At 42.8% G+C, this 22,887-nt stretch overlaps 1 protein-coding gene and 1 pseudogene across 2 annotated transcripts in view; one reads left to right on the plus strand and one right to left on the minus strand.

The window, feature by feature from the left end:
- MCF2 (MCF.2 cell line derived transforming sequence) overlaps positions 1-22,887 on the minus strand; it is an 870,271-nt gene that overhangs the window by 778,624 nt on the left and 68,760 nt on the right. The gene's annotated exons all lie outside the window — the stretch shown is intronic.
- LOC147718688 (uncharacterized) lies at positions 13,409-14,784 on the plus strand (annotated as a pseudogene).

Raw genomic sequence — 22,887 nt, forward strand, 5'->3', positions numbered from 1 at the left:
ATTGCAGTGAATTTTCAGGAATAAAAAGTTTTTTTAAAAGTTCACACTTAGAAACTTTTCAACAGAAATCTGGCAATGTTATCCAATGGGAGAAAATTCAGGTTGCAGGTAAAGTACGCTCTCGTTACTCTTGTAATCCTGTACTGGGCTCCTGGGGCGAGCACTGGAGTCTCAACTTAAAACAGGTAAGTAATTATGTTTCAGTATTTCATATGATTTTTAAAGAATATTTCTATTTTTCAAAAGTAGACACTTAGAAGAAATTTGATAGAAAAGCATACAATGGTGTCATCGTATCCCACCCTGGGCGTGGTCCATTGTCTCTTCGGTCCCCCTGAAATATATATAGATATAGATATATCTATATATCTGTATCTATATCTGTATCTATATATTAACTACTGGCGATCGCCAGTAGGTAGTTATAGTTAGGACCTAGTTTCCATAGGAAATCCACAATATTCTACTTGGAATAACTTTGGCGCTGGTGGACGAATCGTCGTGAATTTCTACAACAAAATGGACTGCTCCGCTCCGCTCCTTCCCTGAAAGTTTATGGCTGATTCGTCAAGTGGGGGCAGAAACATGTTTTCCCAAACATGTTTTCCAATGCAATTTTTCATAGGGACCTTTAGCCAGGGCTACAGCCCGAACGGCTGAACGTAATTACACCAAATTTGGCAGAGAGGTAGAGTTCGGTTCGCAGATTGTGCTTTTTATTAAATGGTGTAAATCCGTTCAGTAGTTCCTGAGAAAATCGAAAGTAAAATCATAGCGATATCTAGAGACTAAGTACAGCGCGCGTACGGAAATCCGTACAACTACGAGCACGAGCTGCATGCTGATTGGATGTCAACTGTCTGTCAACACTCCAAACCAGGAAGTGTTGGCAGCCATCTTGTGCCTCGGTATCACCGAGTCACAAGAAAACAGTAAAACAAAGTTGAAAAATAAGGAAAGGGGGCACGGTGGAAACACGTTGACCCTCTAGGCCTGCTCAGGTGGTCTCATATGGTTCTTTAGGTGCAAAAATGTATTTATTTTTTAAAATAAAAAACACATTGTACGTGTATTGAACTCGTATGCAGTGGAAAAGGAAAAAAAACTAGAAGTTCGTTTTATTCTTAATTAGCTCCCGGGGGGGCCAAATCCCGGGGGCATTTTTTTCTATAATGTGGGGCTTGGAAGTGTCCAACAGGAACAAAAGAATGAAAAAAAAAGTAATGTTGAGGACAGTGATGCTCCTGCTTCCTGAGTTTTATCAGGTCAATAGACTGTTTCCCATAACACAAAAGTTTATTGCAATAAATGTATAGAATTTTATAGAAGTTTGCTAAAAATGCTGGTGCAACAGTTGATGTGCTTGGTGCAGTAACTGGTGGGTTGTCCTTCAACCTCTGTGTTGCAGCTCGAGCAAAGTTGTTGGGGTGTAACTTCGTCACGTGTCGCTCCATATTTGCTGTGCCAAAGGAGTATTTTTTAGATGGATCACCCCTTGAAAGAGTTTGGAAAATTTTACAGGTTACTTTTGGAGCATTAACCTTATTTTGCACATCTTGAAAAGTAAAAAACTGCCACATTAGAGCTTCTTTCCTCTTCTTTGGAGGTTCTTTAGGAATGAAATATTCCTCTGATGAATGGCTAGAAGATGAGTCCATTGCTGTTATTATGGTAAACTTTGTTCTTTTTGACAAGATTCTCAGAAGAGATGCTTCTTTTTAGAAAGTCAAAGTAGAATTATTAAAATGGGACGAAAGTTTCAACAGTTGTAATAGGAAGTGTTATGAATCAATCAAATCTCTTTTTTTAAAGTCACATGGCTTTGCGTACGCTTACACTGTGATTGCTGGACTCTTACGATGCGAGTACACATGACGTTTAACCGCAATTGGTGTAATTGCTTTTAAAAGTAATATATGATTATTGGAACTTAAAAAAAAAATCAGAATTATCCTAGATAATGTGTTCTGTTAGTATGTTCAATAAATACATAAATATATGTTTTTAAACAATTAAAAACATTCGCGTCTTTGCGTACGGGGCGCCGTACTTTACATCACACGGAAGCTTTGATGCGACGTGTAATGTGAAAGCGTATTCGCAGCGTATCCTGAGAATGATCCGCAGTACAAGCTATGGTGCAATCACTCTCTCACGGTCAAATCAGAGCACAGGGCGCGCTATGATAATGGTTTCAAGTGGTCACTCACTGGAGATCCGATTCAGCTGTGTGGCTTATCCACGGTATCATAAAGTTACTTTTTAGGCTGTTAGTTTGGGGTTTGGATGAAATACTATGCTATAGGCAGATATGGATCTTTAGGCAGCGCTTATCTGCATTAAGCTTGGGTATTATCATTTATATATAGGTGCCTGAGGGAGGGAAAAGAAGTCTATGTGAATGGCGAGGATTGCACAATAGCACCAGATCACTCCTTAATTTGTAGACACACACAATTGCAAGGCTCATGTAATCAAGATGCGCCTAATTTGGCCTGAGTTTTGAAAGGCACTGCGACACCTGCTATCATACCAACATTCAGTTTACTGGAAACATGAGGTATTTAATTTGAAATAATGCAGATTGTTGTGCAATGTTAGCAGGCATCGGTTACATGATTACGGTAACAGAGCGTGTGGTTTGCTATAAAAAAAGTTGTGTTTACTCCTCTGCATGGGAAGCTGGATGTTTCCATCTGGCCATCGATTCAGACCTTGAAAGAAGAGTCAACCAAATGAGCCGTATAAGAGCGCTATTGTCTCAAAAAGAGGTCGCTCTTACATCTGCTAGAGAAACATTTGTCCTTCATGTGGCAAACACCCGCACAGAAGTGTATGATTTATTAAATACAGATGTGCCTCTGTTTTTTGGGGAGTTAATTCAGAGTATTTTTAATGCGTCCTTGCCTTTGGGGGTACCTTACTTTTTTAAAGTTAGAAGCAGTGGTCTTGTGACTTCTTTTCAAAGTATATTATGTGTCTTCTCTGCATTTTTTAATTCGAAGTTTTCCAGCATTTTTGGTGAATTCCGCTTAATACTCGCATTGGTTGCCGGTGTGCTTTTATTAATTTGTTTACTTCAATATGGATGCACATGCTGCAGCACACAACATTTATTCCCGGCTGTTGCTGCTCCACAATCGAATGCTTAGTTATTACGGAGCACTGCCTCTGGCAACATTGAGTGCATTACACTCCAGACCAAGCGATTGTGCTTTAGGCTGTTTACTACGGGCCGCGATCTCGAGGGCATCGTTATTGAAGCGGGAATTATGCCGACCAGATATCACAGGGTCCTCTTCCCGCAAAGTACATGAACACCTGACTGGATCACCGGTCTACTTTTTACCTTGTCACGTATGAAAGGCAACTGTACATATTTTTCAAGACAAACATGGTTTATAAATTTGTCCTGAAGATGCCGCCATGTATCTGAGTTCTGGCATCGAAACGTCGACACACTAGTACCATATGTTCCTATAATGCTCTCAATGCTCTGTACAATGGTACCTTAAAGCAATCAAGTCTGTACACTGAATACTAGTACACAGACCGCCTTGTTCGCAATTGCCTGAAAATTGTTGTTTTGTCTTGTTCCCTGTGGGTCACAGGCTGTGCCCCCTTGACATTACTTCTGATTCATTGTTATTGTTTGTAACCCCAAAAATAAACTTCTGTCCGGCTGGACAAAGTACATATTGGCTATTTAGCGTATGTTTATGTTTACCCTGATTCCTCAAATACTAGGGTCCACTGTCTTTTGTAATAATGTTCCTTGGAGTAGGCAGGATATACTATCATTTACGAATGATTTACCCAGATTGAGAGAGTAACCAGTAGAATGGTATCGACAGGTAGATCGATTTGTGAAAGTTTCAAAAGTACTATGGGTTGATCTGGATGGATTATTTGACATAGTTGTGCCAGCAGACTTCTGGACAGAGTGTAAAATATCTGTAAAGTGACCGAGAGAAGAATATTCTCATGATAAAGTAACAGGTGCTCCGTCACCTGAAGTTATGTGAAAGTATGAACAAGTGATAGTCTTTTTAAAGAATAAAATTCCACCGAAAGAATCTGTACATGCATTCTATGAAAGATTGTTGTTGGTGTTTAAACAATACAGTGGATATGAAGAGTTGAGCGAAAAGGACATGAGTCATTTTATATATCGATTTGTGTGTGGATTAAGGCCAGAAATTGGAGACATGATTAGGCATAATGTGATAGGATGGCAGTCAAGCACTGTAGATGATGTTTTAAAAAATATTGTAGTGAAGAAATTGATGCCAAACAAAAGAAGCTAAAAGAAAAAGCTATGTGGGCACAAGTGAAGGTAGCAGAAAACCAAGTCGCACAATTGGAAAATAAAAACACTGATGCAAGTCAGGGAAAATTGAAAGGAAACTTCAACAAAACGAAATTGGTAGGGAATATAGAAAAGCTCAAGCAAAAGTTTCCTTGTCATAATTGCGGCAGAATAGGGCATTGGAGAAAAAAGTGTAAGTATCCACCAAGAGTTAATCCCGAAAATACATCATTGAATCCACAGTTGCAGCATGAGGTAATTCAACAGCAACAGCAGCAGATAGTTACTCAGCAAAGTCAGGTGCCACAAGCGCCACTTCCACACAGTGTAAATCAACAGAGATACAGTGCAGAGACAGGATTCAGTGGAGGCGAGCAGGTAAACAGATCGCCTAGAGTGAATGTGAGTCCCCAGTATTGGTTACAAGAGAAAGGTGGGAGTGAGTCGGAGGACAGTTTCTGACGGTGCCTGAGAGAGGGAGGAGAGTGTGTGCTTGGAGCCACTCTTGATGTAGATCAGTCTGGTCCATTTGTGAATGGAAAAGTGAATGATGTAGAAATAACTTTTCAAGTGGACACTGGTGCTACCCGTTCTACTGTTAGATCAGTGGAAGTTCAAAATCTTCCTCTCTCGGGAGACCACATCCAAGTTGTAGGTGTAGCTAATAGACAGATTAAGACATCCTTAACATAACCAGTTGAAGTAGAAATAGGAAATTTCAAAGACATGCATCGATTTGTGGTGTGTGATAGTAGTCCCGTAAATCTGTTAGGACGAGACATCTTGTGTAAAATGAACTCTGCCACATACTGCTCACCGGATGGCATAGAACTGCAAACTCCAGATAGCCTGTATACAATGACCATGCTTATTTATTTTATTTATTTTTATTTATTTTATGTAGTTTGTAGAGCGCGCAGCTACCCCCGAAGGGGTGTCCCGGCGCTAAAATCCAGAGTTACCAAGGGAAAGGGGGAATGAAACAGGGGGAGCAGTGGAGAGACTAAAGTCCGGAAAAGAGCCAGGTTTTAAGTTTGGCTCGGAAGATGGATTCAGAGGGACAGAATCTCAGCTCAATTGGAAGGGAGTTCCACAATTTGGCAGCAATGACACTGAACCCTCTGCCACCAGTTCTAGATAATCTAAAACGGGGCGAGATCAGGAGGCGGAGGTCGTTAGATCTCAGGAATCTGGTGGAGCGGGAAATCGAAACCCGTTTTTTCAGATAAGTAGGTCCGCAGTCGTTGACGGCTCGATAGGTGAGGGTGAGGACCTTGAACTGAATGCGGCTAGCCACTGGAAGCCAGTGGAGTTCCCTCCGATAAGCAGAAACAGATTGACGGTACGGGATATTACCGATCAGTCTGGCTGCAGCATTCTGGACAATCTGCAGCCGGCCTATCAGGTACTGGGGGGCACCAGCATAGAGGCTATTGGCATAGTCCAAGTGGGACGTGATGAGGGCTTGGGTGACTGTACGGCGGGAATCCAGGGGGAGATAGGGAAGGATTTTTCTTATCATGCGCAGTTTCATAAAGCAGGCGGAGGTGACTTTATTAACCTGGGTTTTGCATGACAGGGAGTCGTCAAATTGGAAACCTAGATTCCGAGCCGAGTGAACGGGGGACGGGGCGGGATCAAGCGCCGTGGGCCACCACCAGGAGGAGGGGATGGAGGTTTTCTGATTAAAAAACAGAACCTCCGTTTTATCTGCATTCAATCTGAGGTGGTTCGCGGTCATCCAGACACTGATGTTGTTAAGGCATTGGCGAAAATTGACGAATGCGGAGTCCGAGTGGTCCCTGAAGGAGAACACCAACTGTGTGTCGTCAGCGTAAGAGACCACCCTGACTCCGTAGGACTCCACAACGTCGGCCAAGGGGGCAAAATAGACGTTGAAGAACAGGGGGCTGAGGGCAGAGCCTTGCGGCACCCCACATGACAGAGGTTTTTTCTCAGACTTGAAGGGGCGCAGCAGTACCCTTTGACTTCTGGATGAGAGGAAGGACTCGATCCAGCTGAAGGCAGTGCCACCAATGCCTATCTGCTTAAGCCGGTCAAGGAGGATGGGGTGAGAGACCGTATCGAATGCTGCGGACAGGTCGAGGAGAACCAGCATGGCCTCCTCGCCCCTGTCCACGCATTCTCGAATTGTTTCGGATACTTCCAGCAGGGCCGTCTCAGTGCTGAATCCGGCTCTGAATCCGGATTGTGATCCATGCAGCAGAGAATGGTTTTCTAGGTATTCCGTGAGTTGTAGCTGCACGGCTTTTTCCAGAACTTTAGCGGGTTTAGGAAGAAGGGAAATGGGACGATAATTAGCAAAAACAGTGGGATCTGCGTCTGCTTTCTTTAAAATAGGGATCACTAAGGCCTCCTTCCAGGTGGTGGGGAAGAAGCCATGGTGAAGGGAGGCATTCCAGATGGAGAGGAAGGGGCAGGCGAGTGAAGGCGCCAGTTCTCCCATGATTTTTGCGGGGACAGGATCAGAGGGGGCACCGGATTTGCAGTGAATAAGTAGTCTGATAGCCTCGTCCTGGTTAAGTTTGTTAAATGAAAGAAAGGACGGTGACTCTGGGGGACTAGTGGGAGAAGGCAAGGTGACAGGCCCTGTAGGGAAGGAGACACAGAGTTTGTTGATCTTTTCGAGAAAGTAGTCTGAGAGTCCCTCGCAAAGAGCCTGACTCGCTGTATTCTGGGGGGCCCTGGCCGGAGGGTTAATAAAGTCTTTAACAATGCTAAAGAGCGTTTTAGATGAATTTTTAGCTTTATTGATTTGAGAGGCAAAGTGGTCTTTCATCGCGCTTTTTTTTTGTTTAAGGAATTTTTTTAGGGCCGTTCTATATAGAAGTTTGGCTTCGAGGTCGTAGTTTAATCTCCACTTGCGTTCGAGAGCCTTGCATCTGCTTTTCTCCTCCCGGAGGGAGGTGGAAAACCAGGGAGCAGCGGGTCGCGACCTAGTGGAGGTGATGATTTTCTGGGGGGCGATAGAATCAATCGCTTCAACGAGGGTAGTATTCAACCTAGAGACATTTTCATCAATGTCCGAGGAGAGGTACTCCGACTGAAAATGGAATAACGGGTCCAAGGTGGCGCATGTAACCTTGTGCCATTTTCTTCCCAGCTCCTTCCTAGGGGCCATAGGGGCAGATTTTCGTCCTAGGGTGAGAGAGAATGGAATGAGGTAATGATCAGTCCAAGTAAGAGGGAGGGGCGGGAGTACAGTGATAAGTGGAAAATTGGCAAATATGAGGTCCAGAGTGTGGCCAGCCACATGAGTGGGACCTACAACTAATTGCTTAAGATTGAGGCTATCCATAGTTTCCAACAGGTTGGTTGCCTTCACACAGAGCGGGTTGTCTATGTGGAGGTTAAAATCGCCCAGGACAATGAAGTATTGGTGTTTAAGAGATAAGTCAGCCAGTTGGTGGACGAGGGCAGTGAGGGAGGGGGAGGTGGCGGGGGGGGGATTATAGACTAGTGTGCCAGCCAGGATAACTGCCGCGGAGTCGGAAATGGAGAAGTACATGGCTTCAATTGTACCAATATTAGTGAGTTTGGTAAAAGTCAGCTGGAAAAGGGATTTAAAAATGACGACTAGACCGCCTCCAGACTTACCACCAGCCCGGTTCAAGCATTTTATATCATAACCTGGGGGGATAGCCAGATAGATATCCGGAGAGGAGGAGTCTGTGATCCAAGACTCGGTGAGAAAGAGAATATCCCATTCATCAGACGAGATGGACATCCAGATGTCATTGGCATGCCGGGGAAGAGAGCGGCAATTAATCAAACCTGCTTTCAGGGTGCGCTGATTAGAGGAGGGTAGCTGTAGTGGGGGACATGGGGAGAGACAAGGTTGGTATGGCGGAAGAGTGAAGTTGCATTGCGAGCAGTGGTAGTGAGCGGTCTCCAGGTGGTTTGGGATGCAGCGAGAGCTGGTCAAGCAATGGCGCGTATTAAGTAGGTGAAGTTGGGCATGGGTCCAGCAGGTGCGGACGGGGCTAGTGGAGGAGGCAGGGGGACTGGCCCTGGGCCCGGTCCAGGCCCGGACGGGCCCAGACGGGCTTGCCTTTGGCGCGCCTTCGGCGCGCTGACGGCGCGCCCGCTGCGCCCGTCCGCTGCGCTTCCTAGCAAGACACATCTTTTTATGTCCGTGTGAGAGGAATCATGGGGGTGTGGCCAGCTGAGGTGGGCGTGTCCGCCGTGGCGCCTCGCCCTCAGTAATGGCGAAAGGTAGCGTTCGTTGCAGCGCTAGGAGCGCTGTTTTAGTGCACAGGGAGGTGGTCTTAAAAGTACAAGGTATCACACAACACAATTTTTAAAATGAGCAGATTCACTCCCGGCTTCCGCCTCAGGAGACTCCTGGATTAAAGTGACGCGCTTTCCAGCTGCGCGCACTTTATAGTGTCAGGAGGGGGCGTGGCCAGCTGAGGTGGGCGTGTCCGCCGTGGCGCCTCGCCCTCAGTAATGGCGAAAGGTAGCGTACGTTGCAGCGCTAGGAGCGCTGTTTTAGTGCACAGGGAGGTGGTCTTAAAAGTACAAGGTATCACACAACACAATTTTTAAGATGAGCAGATTCACTCCCGGCTTCCGCCTCAGGAGACTCCTGGATTAAAGTGACGCGCTTTCCAGCTGCGCGCACTTTATAGTGTCAGGAGGGGGCGTGGCCAGCTGAGGTGGGCGTGTCCGCCGTGGCGCCTCGCCCTCAGCAATGGCGAAAGGTAGCGTTCGTTGCAGCGCTAGGAGCGCTGTTTTAGTGCACAGGGAGGTGGTCTTAAAAGTACAAGGTATCACACAACACAATTTTTAAAATGAGCAGATTCACTCCCGGCTTCCGCCTCAGGAGACTCCTGGATTAAAGTGACGCGCTTTCCAGCTGCGCGCACTTTATAGTGTCAGGAGGGGGCGTGGCCAGCTGAGGTGGGCGTGTCCGCCGTGGCGCCTCGCCCTCAGTAATGGCGAAAGGTAGCGTTCGTTGCAGCGCTAGGAGCGCTGTTTTAGTGCACAGGGAGGTGGTCTTAAAAGTACAAGGTATCACACAACACAATTTTTAAAATGAGCAGATTCACTCCCGGCTTCCGCCTCAGGAGACTCCTGGATTAAAGTGACGCGCTTTCCAGCTGCGCGCACTTTATAGTGTCAGGAGGGGGCGTGGCCAGCTGAGGTGGGCGTGTCCGCCGTGGCGCCTCGCCCTCAGTAATGGCGAAAGGTAGCGTACGTTGCAGCGCTAGGAGCGCTGTTTTAGTGCACAGGGAGGTGGTCTTAAAAGTACAAGGTAGCACACAACACAATTTTTAAAATGAGCAGATTCACTCCCGGCTTCCGCCTCAGGAGACTCCTGGATTAAAGTGACGCGCTTTCCAGCTGCGCGCACTTTATAGTGTCAGGAGGGGGCGTGGCCAGCTGAGGTGGGCGTGTCCGCCGTGGCGCCTCGCCCTCAGTAATGGCGAAAGGTAGCGTACGTTGCAGCGCTAGGAGCGCTGTTTTAGTGCACAGGGAGGTGGTCTTAAAAGTACAAGGTATCACACAACACAATTTTTAAAATGAGCAGATTCACTCCCGGCTTCCGCCTCAGGAGACTCCTGGATTAAAGTGACGCGCTTTCCAGCTGCGCGCACTTTATAGTGTCAGGAGGGGGCGTGGCCAGCTGAGGTGGGCGTGTCCGCCGTGGCGCCTCACCCTCAGTAATGGCGAAAGGTAGCGTTCGTTGCAGCGCTAGGAGCGCTGTTTTAGTGCACAGGGAGGTGGTCTTAAAAGTACAAGGTATCACACAACACAATTTTTAAAATGAGCAGATTCACTCCCGGCTTCCGCCTCAGGAGACTCCTGGATTAAAGTGACGCGCTTTCCAGCTGCGCGCACTTTATAGTGTCAGGAGGGGGCGTGGCCAGCTGAGGTGGGCGTGTCCGCCGTGGCGCCTCGCCCTCAGTAATGGCGAAAGGTAGCGTTCGTTGCAGCGCTAGGAGCGCTGTTTTAGTGCACAGGGAGGTGGTCTTAAAAGTACAAGGTATCACACAACACAATTTTTAAAATGAGCAGATTCACTCCCGGCTTCCGCCTCAGGAGACTCCTGGATTAAAGTGACGCGCTTTCCAGCTGCGCGCACTTTATAGTGTCAGGAGGGGGCGTGGCCAGCTGAGGTGGGCGTGTCCGCCGTGGCGCCTCGCCCTCAGTAATGGCGAAAGGTAGCGTTCGTTGCAGCGCTAGGAGCGCTGTTTTAGTGCACAGGGAGGTGGTCTTAAAAGTACAAGGTATCACACAACACAATTTTTAAAATGAGCAGATTCACTCCCGGCTTCCGCCTCAGGAGACTCCTGGATTAAAGTGACGCGCTTTCCAGCTGCGCGCACTTTATAGTGTCAGGAGGGGGCGTGGCCAGCTGAGGTGGGCGTGTCCGCCGTGGCGCCTCGCCCTCAGTAATGGCGAAAGGTAGCGTTCGTTGCAGCGCTAGGAGCGCTGTTTTAGTGCACAGGGAGGTGGTCTTAAAAGTACAAGGTATCACACAACACAATTTTTAAAATGAGCAGATTCACTCCCGGCTTCCGCCTCAGGAGACTCCTGGATTAAAGTGACGCGCTTTCCAGCTGCGCGCACTTTATAGTGTCAGGAGGGGGCGTGGCCAGCTGAGGTGGGCGTGTCCGCCGTGGCGCCTCGCCCTCAGTAATTTCTACCTCAATTATGATTGAGGTAGAACAAAATAAGTTGTTTCCTGTGTTTGATTGTGAAAAAATACCTGATGAATTGAAAAAGGTAGTGAAAGAAAAGGTGTGGGATTTCACAGGAGAAGATATTGAATTAATAAAGTCTCTATAAAGGAAAGTGTGAGTTGCCTGGACATTCCCCAATACAAAATGGCAGCAGAAATAATTGAAGGAATAACTCCAGTGATAAACAAAATGATTAAGCAAGGCATAATGAGAGAGATAGAAAGTAGTCCTAGTAATTCACCGATAATGGGATTGAAAAAGCCAAAACGGAACATTTAGGATTGTACAGGACCTTAGAAAATTGATGCCAAGCAAATTGCAATTGAATTGCATCTATCAATAGAAAGGTTAATAAAATAGGTGTCCCATGTTGTCCAATTGTACCAAATCGAGCAGTAATTTTATACCAAATTCCCCATGATGCAAAATGGTACACTGTGATCGATCTGTGTAATGCGTTCTTTACAGTTCCATTGCACCCAGAAACCCTGCCAATTTTTGCGTTCCGGTTCGGAGATCGCATTCTGGCATGGTGCCGAATTCCTCATGGGTACATTGAAAGTCCAACTATCTTTAATCAGTTGCTAAAGAAATCACTAGAAACTTTGAGCATGCCTGGAGAGTCTTTATTGGTTCAGTACATTGATGATCTCCTAGTGGAATCGAAGACAAAAGATGCATGTGTAACAGATACTATTGCATTGCTGAATCATTTGGCAGAAGAGGGACATAAAGTGTCTCCATCTAAATTACAATTTTGTCAGAAAGAAGTGCAATACTTAGGTCATAGGATTGCCAAAGAAATCAGACAAGTCACTGCAGAAAGAATTAAAATGATACAAGGAATGCAGCCACCAAAAACCGAAAGACAAGTAAGAATGTTCCTGGGAATAGTAGGTTACTGTAGACAGTGGATTAGCGGATTTTAACTGATAGCAAAACCATTACATAGACTAACCAGAGCAGATATCAGAGACCCTATAGTTCTGACCAAAACTGAGATGGAAGCATTTGAACAGCTAAAACAAAGCTTGTGTGAAGCACCAGCTTTAGGGATGCCTAATTTATGAAAAAGATTTTGAACTGTACTGCAGTGAACGAGAAGGATGTGCCTTGTCAGTGCTAATTCAAAGACATGGAAAACTGAGAAAGCTGATTGCATATTTCTCCGCTGTTTTGGACTCAGTTGCAAAGGCATTGCCAAACTGTCTAAAAGCAGTAGCAGCTACAAGCATAAGTCTAGAACAAAGTGAAGGAATATTGATGGGATTTCCTGTGAGAGTGTATGTACCTCATTCTGTGGAGATTCATCTCACTAGGACAAAAACACAGTATCTGACCAACAATAGGATGACAAAGTACGAAAAGGTAATTCTGTGAGCAGAAAATGTGATAATCTCCAGATGTGTAAATGTCAATCCTTCTACGTTATTGCCCGATACCATGGAAACTGAAGTAAGAAATTAGGTTGATCACAAATGCCTAGATGTTCTTGAATACTGTACCAAACCAAGACCAGATATCAGAGATGAGCCATTTCCTGAATCAGATTACGTGATGTTTGTTGATGGTTCGTGTCTGAGAACAAATGAAAGTGTTCTGAGTGCAGCATATGCAGCATGCACGGTGGCAGATGTATTGGAAGCATCTAGTCTGAAAGGAATTCGTTCTGCTCAGATAGCAGAATTGATTGCTTTGATTCGAGTATGTGAACTGGGAAAGGAAATTAAGGTTACCATAGTGACTGACAGTCAGTATGGATTCGGAGTTGTCCATGATTACTGACAGCTATGGTCCCAAAGAGGTTATTTGACTTCTGCAGGATCACCAATACGTAATGCCGAGTTTGAGAGAATGTTGATAGATGCAATTCGATTGCCTGACAAGATTGCTGTGGTGAAGTGTGCAGCTCACAAGAGGGGGGATGATTATATCACATGAGGTAACAGGTATGTAGATTGCAAAATACTGTGCTAAAAATCTTGCATCCATCAATCGGGACAGGGAATAGGAGCATGTTTCAAGTTCTTTAATGCTAACCACAGTAGTTGAAACTTGGCAGGAAGTGAGGCAAATGCAGGAAGAAGCTAATGAGGAAGAGAACATTTTCTGGTTAAGAGCAGGTGCAGACAAAGAGAGGAAGATGAAATTTGGGTTTACAAAGATGAAAGACCAGTAATGCCCGATAGCATGATTTCAACCATGGCCTGAATGTATCATGGTCCAGCTCATGCTTCACCTATGTAGACAGACGTGGTACAATCCCAAGTTCAGGATGATTGCTGAAAGTCTGTGCCAGAGATGCCTGGTATGTCAGCAATTTAATCCAAACAGAAACATAATTGTGAGTTTGGGAACCATAGGACGGGAGGGAGGTACATTCACTCGAATGCAATTGGATTTTATTGAACTTCCACCTTGTAACCGACTCAGATATATTTTAGTGATCCTTTGTTTCTTCTCTCGATGGGTAGAGGCCTTCCCCACGAGGAGAAATGATGGGCTAACTGTTGCAAAGTTGCTTTTACGTGAAATAATCCCAAGGTTCGGATTTCCAGTGACGATCGAAACTGATCGTGGAACCCACTTTCAGAATGAACTTATGCAAATGACCTGTGAAGCACTGGACATTCGTCAGAAACTGCATTGTGCTTACAGACCTGAGGCTTCAGGAGTGGTTGAACAAGTGAATGGAACAACAAAAAACAGAATTGCAAAAATGTGTTTGGCAACAGGACTAAAGTGGCTAGATGCCTTACCACTTGTTTTGATGACCTTGAGGAGCATACCTGACAGAAAGACTGGATTAAGTCCACATGAGATTTTAATGGGCAGGGTGATGAGACAAGCATTTGTACCAGCTGATAAACTGTTAACTATTAATGATGACATCATACTGGATTACTGCAAAAACCTGTCTGACATGGTGACTTCTGTGTTCCATCAGGTGGGAACTGAATCAAACACGAAAGAGAAAAATCCAGCTCATGATCTAGTTCCTGGAGATTGGGTTCAGATAAAGGTACATCGCAGAAGAACTGGTGCCTCGTTGGCAGAGACCAAGTCAAGTCATATTGGTCAGCACCACTGCAGTTAAATGTGCCGGAGTGAAAAGATGGGTGCATGCAAGCCACACCATTTGTGTGCCTGAACCTGAGAATCCAAACGAGGAAGGTGAAAGCACAACTGATTCGGACTCTGACGGTGAACCAGAGAGAAGTCCAGATACTGAAGCTCGACAAGAACGACGACATCTGGAAGTATCAGATGCTAGCTCTGCGTCCGAAGGAGAAGGAGAAACTATCGAAATACCAAATTCTGAAGATCAATCTGAAGATCGAGAATTAGTAGAGACGGACACCCATAAGGACACTAAGCAATGTGGAGATAAAACTGGTGATCAAGAAAATACTGAAGAACAGTCTGAAAGCTCTGAAAGCAGGAAGGAAAATCCTGAAACTGGAAAAAAGGAAATAACTCACGATAAGGATGAGATTCCAAGTACCAGCTATGGAGATGTTCCTAACAGAGTGAAAGAACTGTCAAAAGAGAAGACTGATCTTGAAAAAGAGAAAGACACTATAAAGTTTGTCATAAATAAAGCTGTTGAAGGGACTGAAAGTGAAACTGACGACAGTGAAGATGAAACTCCATTAAGAAAGAGTTCAAGAAAAAGGACTAGGAGAGTGGAACATAACACCACGGAGCCTAAGACAAAAAGAGTTTGCAAAGGAGATAATTGGCCTAAAGGTAATGATGGACTGAGATTTAAACTGGTTAACAAAGAAAGAAAGCCAGAAGATCAAGTAAATGAAATAACCAGTCAAAAGGAGTCGTTGGGAAAAAGAATAGAAGTTGTCCAAATGCCAAAAAGAGTGAGAAGACCAAATCAGAAGTACAAATCACCTGAATGGACATACATAGTGTTACCTACGATTGAAGAAGTAAACAGTAGCCAAGAGAACTTATGCTGCCCAAAGTCAAGTGAGAAAAGTGAGTAATTGGATCACAGTGAAAAGTAACAATTGGTCAAAGGTAAAAGGTGAAAGAAAGAAAAAAAACTTGAACACCTGATAAGAACATTGTAAGTTAAAGGTGAAAGATCTACAGGTGACAAAAGGTCGAAAAAGAAATTGTTAGAAAAATTGCTGTGTAAAAAAAAATGTCTAGCAGAGATCACACAACGAAATGTTGTATTTTTAGAAAATGGTGTAGATCACGTTTGATGTGTACAGGATTCCTAATATTGATATGGATAATCTTAGCTATTGGATAACTTAGTGAAATTGAAACATAATGGGAGTCCAAGTGGACAAAAAGTGGAATCAAAGTCTAACAAACAGCCTGTATATAGACCAGAAATGCACCAGGATAGGTCCATTAGTGATTATACTTAGAATACAAGATTATTATTTGAATATGTTAAGACTATGGATGCCAGTGACTGTTACGTTTGTGTAAAATTACCTGCCTCGGTTTCAGAAGGGGTGACATGTCACCATCTTCCACTTACATATGGTGTCACGTGTAGTGTGATTGCAAGCCTGTTTTATCAAACAGGAAAGTTAGAATATCAATATTCAAATTCAGATGATGTTTTCGCTAAGTTAAAAATTGTTAATGCCCTGAATAGAATGAAGCCCGCCAAAGTAATGGGAGAATTATTTTTGGAAATAGATGAATTGAGCCATGAGTACGCCTTTGAAAATAATTTGACATGTAAAATGAGAGTTGAGGAGAAAGCATTTTTAGATACGGTTGAAGAGAGAAGAATTGCTTATAAACTTAGTGAAAAAGTAAAGCATGAAAAATCCAAATATTGGACATTTGAAGATGAAAACATTGATGATAGAAATGTGAATGTGGCTATAAATATAGATACTCCACTGTTAGGGAAATTCTGTATAAGAAGAGACAAAACTATGTATGACAATTATTTTGTGGGGGCGAGTCAATGTAAAGACACTTATAGAATTATAGGAGGTTGAGGTCCAGTTTTTCCAGGTATATATTTTATCTGTGGGAACAAAGCTTACTATAGATTACCGGTCCATTGGTATGGGACATGCTACGTGGGTCTTGTCTTTCCAAAAATCTTTCCTGCAGATAGGGGTACAAATGGAATACATGAGATAGGTAAATCTTTAAGTCGTAGAAAAAGAGAGAGTGTAATAGAAATAATAGGCGATATTTTTGGAGCACTGATACCAGCGGTGGGAATATCTTTTAATGCAAATCGAATATGAAGATTGTCAACGATAGTAGATCGTTTGTCAACAGACATAGCCGGTGGATTTTTAATGGTAAACACCAAAATTGTTGCCATGAGAGCTATGGTAATGCAAAATCGTCTTGCTCTTGATATAATATTAGCAAAATAAGGAGGAGTTTGTCGAATTTTGAAGGTACAGCACTGTTGTACCTACATTCCTGAAAAAAGTCAAAACATTGAAAAGTACATTACGAACATTACAGAGTTGCATAGGGAAATTGAACCACTGGAGTTTGAGGGTGTTCTTGGACAACTTGGTAAAAGTCTTTCAGCAGTTTTACATTGGTTTCAAGAAATAGGTAGCTCAATTTTAGGTAAAATGCTAATTCCAGTAACAATAATAGTATTAGTGTTTTTGATGATGAGATTATGTTGCATACATAAAAAAAGAAGGAATGATGTTAGAAAGTCAATAAAGAAGGCAATTCAAGAAAAACGAGAAAGAGAAAACGGTGATATAGAGATGGAGAAATTTCGAGAAAAGGTCTTTAAAGAAACCAGAGAAAAAGATACTAAAGTATAAACTATACTAATCTGAAGAACTCAAAACATGTTTTGATAAAAATTTGCAAAATTTTGGGAGATATTTGGTGATAAAATCACCAAAGGAGGGAGTTGATGGAGCGAGGTGGAGAAACAAAATGTTGTATATCCCTTGTGAATTAATTTCTGCATAACTGTAAGTTTTATTAATTGCATGGTGTGGAAATTACTAATCAACATAGTATAGAATGCACACAAATACACGTGAGAATACTAATCTGCTTGTACGCCGAAAATATAACTAACTAATTAATGTTGTTGTCGTTATGTGAAATAATGCAAAAGCTTCTAAATAAACAAAAGCCTCATAAATGTGCTTTTTGTGCATATATTTGTGGCAGAAACTGGAGGATAAGTGAGTATAAATTGCATAAATGTTGCTTGTTTCCTAGGTAATGACTAACAGGGAAACCTTAGTATGGGGGAGGTAAACAGAAGGGCTATAGTTCCATAATTAACATTTATTTGTGTTTGTTTCTATGATAGTTCCCATTCTGGCCTGTGAAGTCTAGTGAAAATATGGCTGCTTTATTAACTGTGAATAGAAGACGAACTGAGCATGCGCAGCCCAAGTCAGAGTTTGAATGTGAGCTGCCAGTTCAAGGACAACATGCCCTGGAAGTCCTGATGACTGCCAAAAAGAATGGACGTTTGAGTTACTGAACGTGGGAAAAGTTCATGGAGTTACTAGTTGAGGATGTGACTAGGCCAAAGACTTTCTTAAACAAAGGACTCTTTAAAATTCAGCGGACACAACGGAATGTGAATGTTAGAATGATGAGGGGATGCTCATCCACCCCAAATTTGTCCCATCAGAATCCGAGTTTGTGCTGATAGTTACTTTTGTAGATAAATAATGTTAGTGAAAAAGGTATATAAAGTCATGATTTTCCTTAAGAAAAAACTCCACTTCGATTTCCTCCTGAGATGCTGTCGGAATGCTGATTTTCCGGAGATGTAATACTTTCTTGAATAAATGTTTTATTTCTTTGAGTGAGAACGGAGCTTTAGATGAGGTTATTAGTTAGGGAAGTTAGGAGAAAATTTATTTTGGGAACTATCTGTCTTTTGCGAATGCTTGTGTTCTGAATTCTATGTAATAATGTCTATTTTTGAATCTTTAAAATAAATTAAAATGACTATTTGAAATAAAAAAATTCTTTTAAAAGTTACTTTGAATAAAGAAATAAATAAAGCGAATAAACTGTTAGACAAGCTAAACTTTGCTTTTAATAAAAATGAGATAAATGGAGAATTAAGCTGGTCTTTTTATTTTCCACCACCATTTTCCTAATGGTGGTGTGTCTAAATAAATGTCTTGTTAATAAAAACCATGGTAAACTCATTTAAACTGCAGGTGTAAATAGTATAAATATTCAGTTTTAATTTAGACACTCCGCTAAGATACAGCAGCTCTCCTTTGAATCTCACCGATCCATGAAGTAGGATGAAAGCGTTTGTAAGTAACTCGCAGTGTTATGAGCCCCATTGACGAGTAAATGTATGATTTAGTACTTCAGGGAAAGGTGATATGGTTTTAGAAACTATTTCCAGAGTAGCGCTGCATCACAGCCTGGCCCTGGGCGTGGCTGTTCAATCAATCAAGATTTATAAAGCGCACCCGATAGGTATCAGAGGCTTATTCAAACAATCGGGCCAATCGGAATTCCGGAAGTGAGGTGATAGTCCAGAGGTGCGTGGGTGGCTGTTCCAGGTCTTTGCTGCAATGTGAGAGAAGGAGCGTCCTTTACTTCTGTTTCGGTAAATGCAGGGAGTATGGGCAAGTGACAGGAAGCAGCGTAGTATGTTTGACGATTGGTGAAAGTTCAGGCAGTGGTTAATGTAGGCGGGTCCTTGGTTGGGTGCGCTTGGGTCAGCAGCTTGAACTGGCATCTCTTTTGAACAGGGCTGTTAAGTGTAGAACATTCACAGCAATAGCTGTGAACAAAGGCTCTGGAGCAGAGGGGAATTTTAACCTCCACAGGCACAGAGAAGCCTTTGGTTTTCAAATTAAAACATTCTTCCCTCGTGGGGCTGAATATTCCAATAGCTGTATAGCCTGCTATAGCTGGGATAGTTTGGCCTTTAAAGGTCCACTCCCTTGTTGAAGACCCTCGCCTTCGGCTCAGACCTTTAAGGCTGGAGTGGGCGTTTAATGGTCGATATGGCACTCTATTTGAGGCTATAAGGATATCTTATATCTGAAAACATACAGCATGTATTACATGTGGAATGCAAGTAGGTTTTTCTAGGTCATGCTGGGGAAAAAGGATGAAGAAGAGGGGGGAAGACATAGGAACAAAGAGTGTTGAGAAAGGAAAAGAGGTAAGACAGTAGGAGGTGAGGCAGAGATGCATTAGATGAAGTAAAACATTGCACTGAGGGCCATTTATTTAAAGGAAAAGCCAGACCAGGTAAGTGTTTATGAAGGTTTGATCTTTTCAAGGGATAGATCTAGTTTATTCCATAATAGTAGCCGGTGGTATTTGCATCAAAATTGCCATTATGTAACAGAAGGGTGGGATATGGTATTACTATTTTACTAGTCTTAGAGGCTGGATTTAGATCTACTATGTCGAAGTCCCATGTGATAAGTTTGGGTTAGCAAAATTGTCAGAGGCTCTATAGTAACTATTGCATGATTCATATTTAGATTGATGTTGAAAATAACATTCATTGTATTTTTATCATTCCTTCAGTACAAGAAAATGTGTTTTCAGTAGAAATGTAAATGGTCTATGTCACCTGGTGAGTCGCCACAGTGCCAACAAAGAATTGATTTACCCAAAATTGTGCAGCCACAATGGAATCCTGAAATAATTATAGCTGGTCCAATATTTACATTGGTAAAGTTAAGGGGATATTCCGTACAAAATGAGTGACTTCCGTTTTTCCTCCCAAGTAGATAGAGTTAGATTGCTAAGGGTACAGGATTCATTCCATTTATTTTATATATTATTAGAAGTAGTATGTTTGTCTAAAAAGTTATATAATATAGCTACAATATGACCTTTGTTTACTAGGGTTTGAAGAAATAGAATACAATTTGAGATGCGAGTGTCTACTAATTTTCTAACTGCAACTGTTAGTTTCTAAAACGTTAGAAACATTTGGAACCCTTGAGATTGAATTTCTCATGTAGCATTGCAAAGTTTTATTATTTATTTATTTATTTGGCGATTTATAAAGCGCCTGGTGACCCGAAGGCATCCCCGCGCTATGAGGGTTTGTATATCCAGATGAGGGGGAAGAGGGGGATGGCATATCCAGAAGAGGGGGAAGAGGGGGATGGCATTACATAAAGGAGAGAGGATGTTTCACTGTGCAATGGCCTTTAAGAGATAAAATGCAGGCGGATGCTCATTCTTCCCAAAAAGCCATCTTTGATTCAGGTTAATAAGCGGGTTAAGCCAAATCGATGAGATATCCGATCTTGGTGGTTTATTCTTGAAGCATTTGTCAAGGAGGTTTTCAATGGCTTTCATTGTATATTTTCGAATTTAGAACAAGTGGATCTCTTTTAGATGTTTCAATGTGTGTATGCTTACCATGGGTAGGGGTTTTACTAGGTCAACTAAGGGGGACAACTTAAGGAGTCTATGTTTAGCCATCGTGTAGCTTTTCTAGCAAGAAATGCTGTACGGAAATGTGTAAAGTTTTGTAGTCGTAAACATCCTTGAATTGTGTTTGCTTTTAGTTTGCATAGCGAGATCAGAGCGTTTTTGCATTTCCAGATAAACAAGGAAATACGTTTATTTACTGATTTATGGAGGGATTTTTGATCATTGAGATGGGAACATACCAGGATTAAAACTTACTTGGGGTGCTACTATTATTTTGATGTTTTTATACGTTTTCACCATGTAATGTATATGGGTGTCCATGTTTCTAGTCATTTCCGGATCCTTGTCAGTAAAATATTTTCAAGGTGGAGTCCTATTTAATCAGTGCCATTCTTGGCTTTTCGATGTAGAAATTAGGTTTTTTGTGTTGTATTTGTTTATTTTTAAACAGAGAGAATTGGTGCACCCGTATATATGTAATAGGCATCTGTTAGTCAAGAAGAGTGACATCATACAGTGATAGGGAGGATGACAAGATACATAGTAATCTTCCTGTTCTGATGGAAAGGGGTAGGGGCAGGGAGGTACAGGGGCGGCCTTAGGCATCTGCAAGCTGTGCACCTGCACAGGGCCGCCAACCTCCAGGGGCCGCCACGCAAATATATATCCTTAATATAATAATCCACTGAGGACTGATACATATATGCGTGGCGGCCCCTGGCAGGGATTTGGCAGCCTCCGGCTCTCTTCCACTTTAATGTTTTATTAATACACCTTCCTGAGCTCCGGGTGGGGGGCTCCGCCCCGCCCGGACCGCCTCTTCTGGGGCCCCCTACCTACACTCCCTGCCCTGGGCCGCCATGAGCTTAGAGCCACCCCTGGGAGGTGGGGGGGGGGCAGAAAACCCTTAGATGTAAGGTCTAAAGCATTGTTCGTGGGATGCCGGCCAGCACCCTTGAGTGGTCCTGAAGAGAACCCTAGGTCTGAGAGGGTGACATGGGCCAGGGAACGGACAAAGAAAGTGTGTACCCCTGGTAAAGGTGAAACTCGAACATGCTGTGTGCATCCATGACTATGGGTTCGAGCACTGTTGACAATAAGAGGATAGTGCCCTCTTCTCAGAGAACTGGAAGAGAAACTGGGTTTCAAAGAACTCATTTTACAAATATAACACTGCGCTGGAACAAGGAGCTAAAATTAGATAATAGTGTTCTTATGATCGCAATGAATTATTTCCACACTGCAGCAGGCTCTTGGCAGATGGCCACGTACAGGCGCTTCCTCTCTGGTCATCACTCTGAGATACTTATGTGCAATCTTTTCGAATTCCCTTTATCAGCTTCTTAAGCGAATTCTCTGCACAAGTGAATATGAAAGCGCACCGCTGCTTGAAATGTAAATCAATGGTGTCAGGTTGCAGTAGGTACTTGCCTACAACAGTGCCAATCGCTCCGAAATCCTTCCGTGCATTAAATAAGACATTGGATGTGCCGGAGAACATCTACGATTATTCCATGTAAAAACTGAAGTCTCATTTATAAAAAGATTTCACAAAACAAAACACACTCAAGCTATTTGATGGAAAATCAAATCAACTTATACCTGAAATAAAATGTTGAAAGATTCTGCTGTAAATGGTTTATAATTAAACCACATTCGCTCCTGCACACTTACTGAGGAAATCTGAGAGAGTTTCATTTTTTTAAAATCATTTTCTAAATTCAAGAATCCTAACTCCTTAAGATGGTCAAAATCTCTGCAATCGGTGCCCAGCCATATGCAGAACAAGATTATTATTTTTTTAGGCCGCTATATATATATATATATATATATATATATATATATATATATATATATATATATATATATATATATATATATATATATATGGTGAAGGTTATGGATACATTCAATAGGGAATACCCGCCAGCTGCACACGTCAAACGGAAGGATGGATTCAGCCAAGTAATTACCACTGAGGTATGCGAGAGGCGCTGCCACTGATCCGGAGGAGGTATTCGGGCCAGTGTCATTTGGCCTTTCATGTGTGCAACCAAGGTTTGCGGGATATTGTTTCCTGCACGGTCAGACTATGGGGGACTGAGAATCAGCAAGACGCCCACTGTTTAGTGTAACTGTGGGCACTTGGGAGAATGGAGTGCGCAAGGAAAGAAAAGATATAAAAAAGACAAATCATCAAACACTAACGAAAAAGATATGGAGAACAGTGACTTTCCGGGTGAACCAATTAATAAATGTGTGGAATGATGGGACTTGAAGTCCGATAATCACTGATCACTGAGCCAAAGGAGAGACATTCAAACACTATATAATTACAAGCAATCCTGCTGAGAAACGGAAAAGAAATGTTGTAAAAATATCCAGAGGCCGAGGCAAAGAAAGAAAAAGCGGAAGATTAAGGAAGTTTAATCTGAAAAGATCGTCGTGAAATTCACCCGAAAGTCCTTCCTCACTTTTGGCTAAGTGATG

This window comes from Lissotriton vulgaris, chromosome 4_1 (genome assembly GCF_964263255.1).
Source record: "Lissotriton vulgaris chromosome 4_1, aLisVul1.2, whole genome shotgun sequence".
Taxonomy (NCBI): domain Eukaryota; kingdom Metazoa; phylum Chordata; class Amphibia; order Caudata; family Salamandridae; genus Lissotriton; species Lissotriton vulgaris.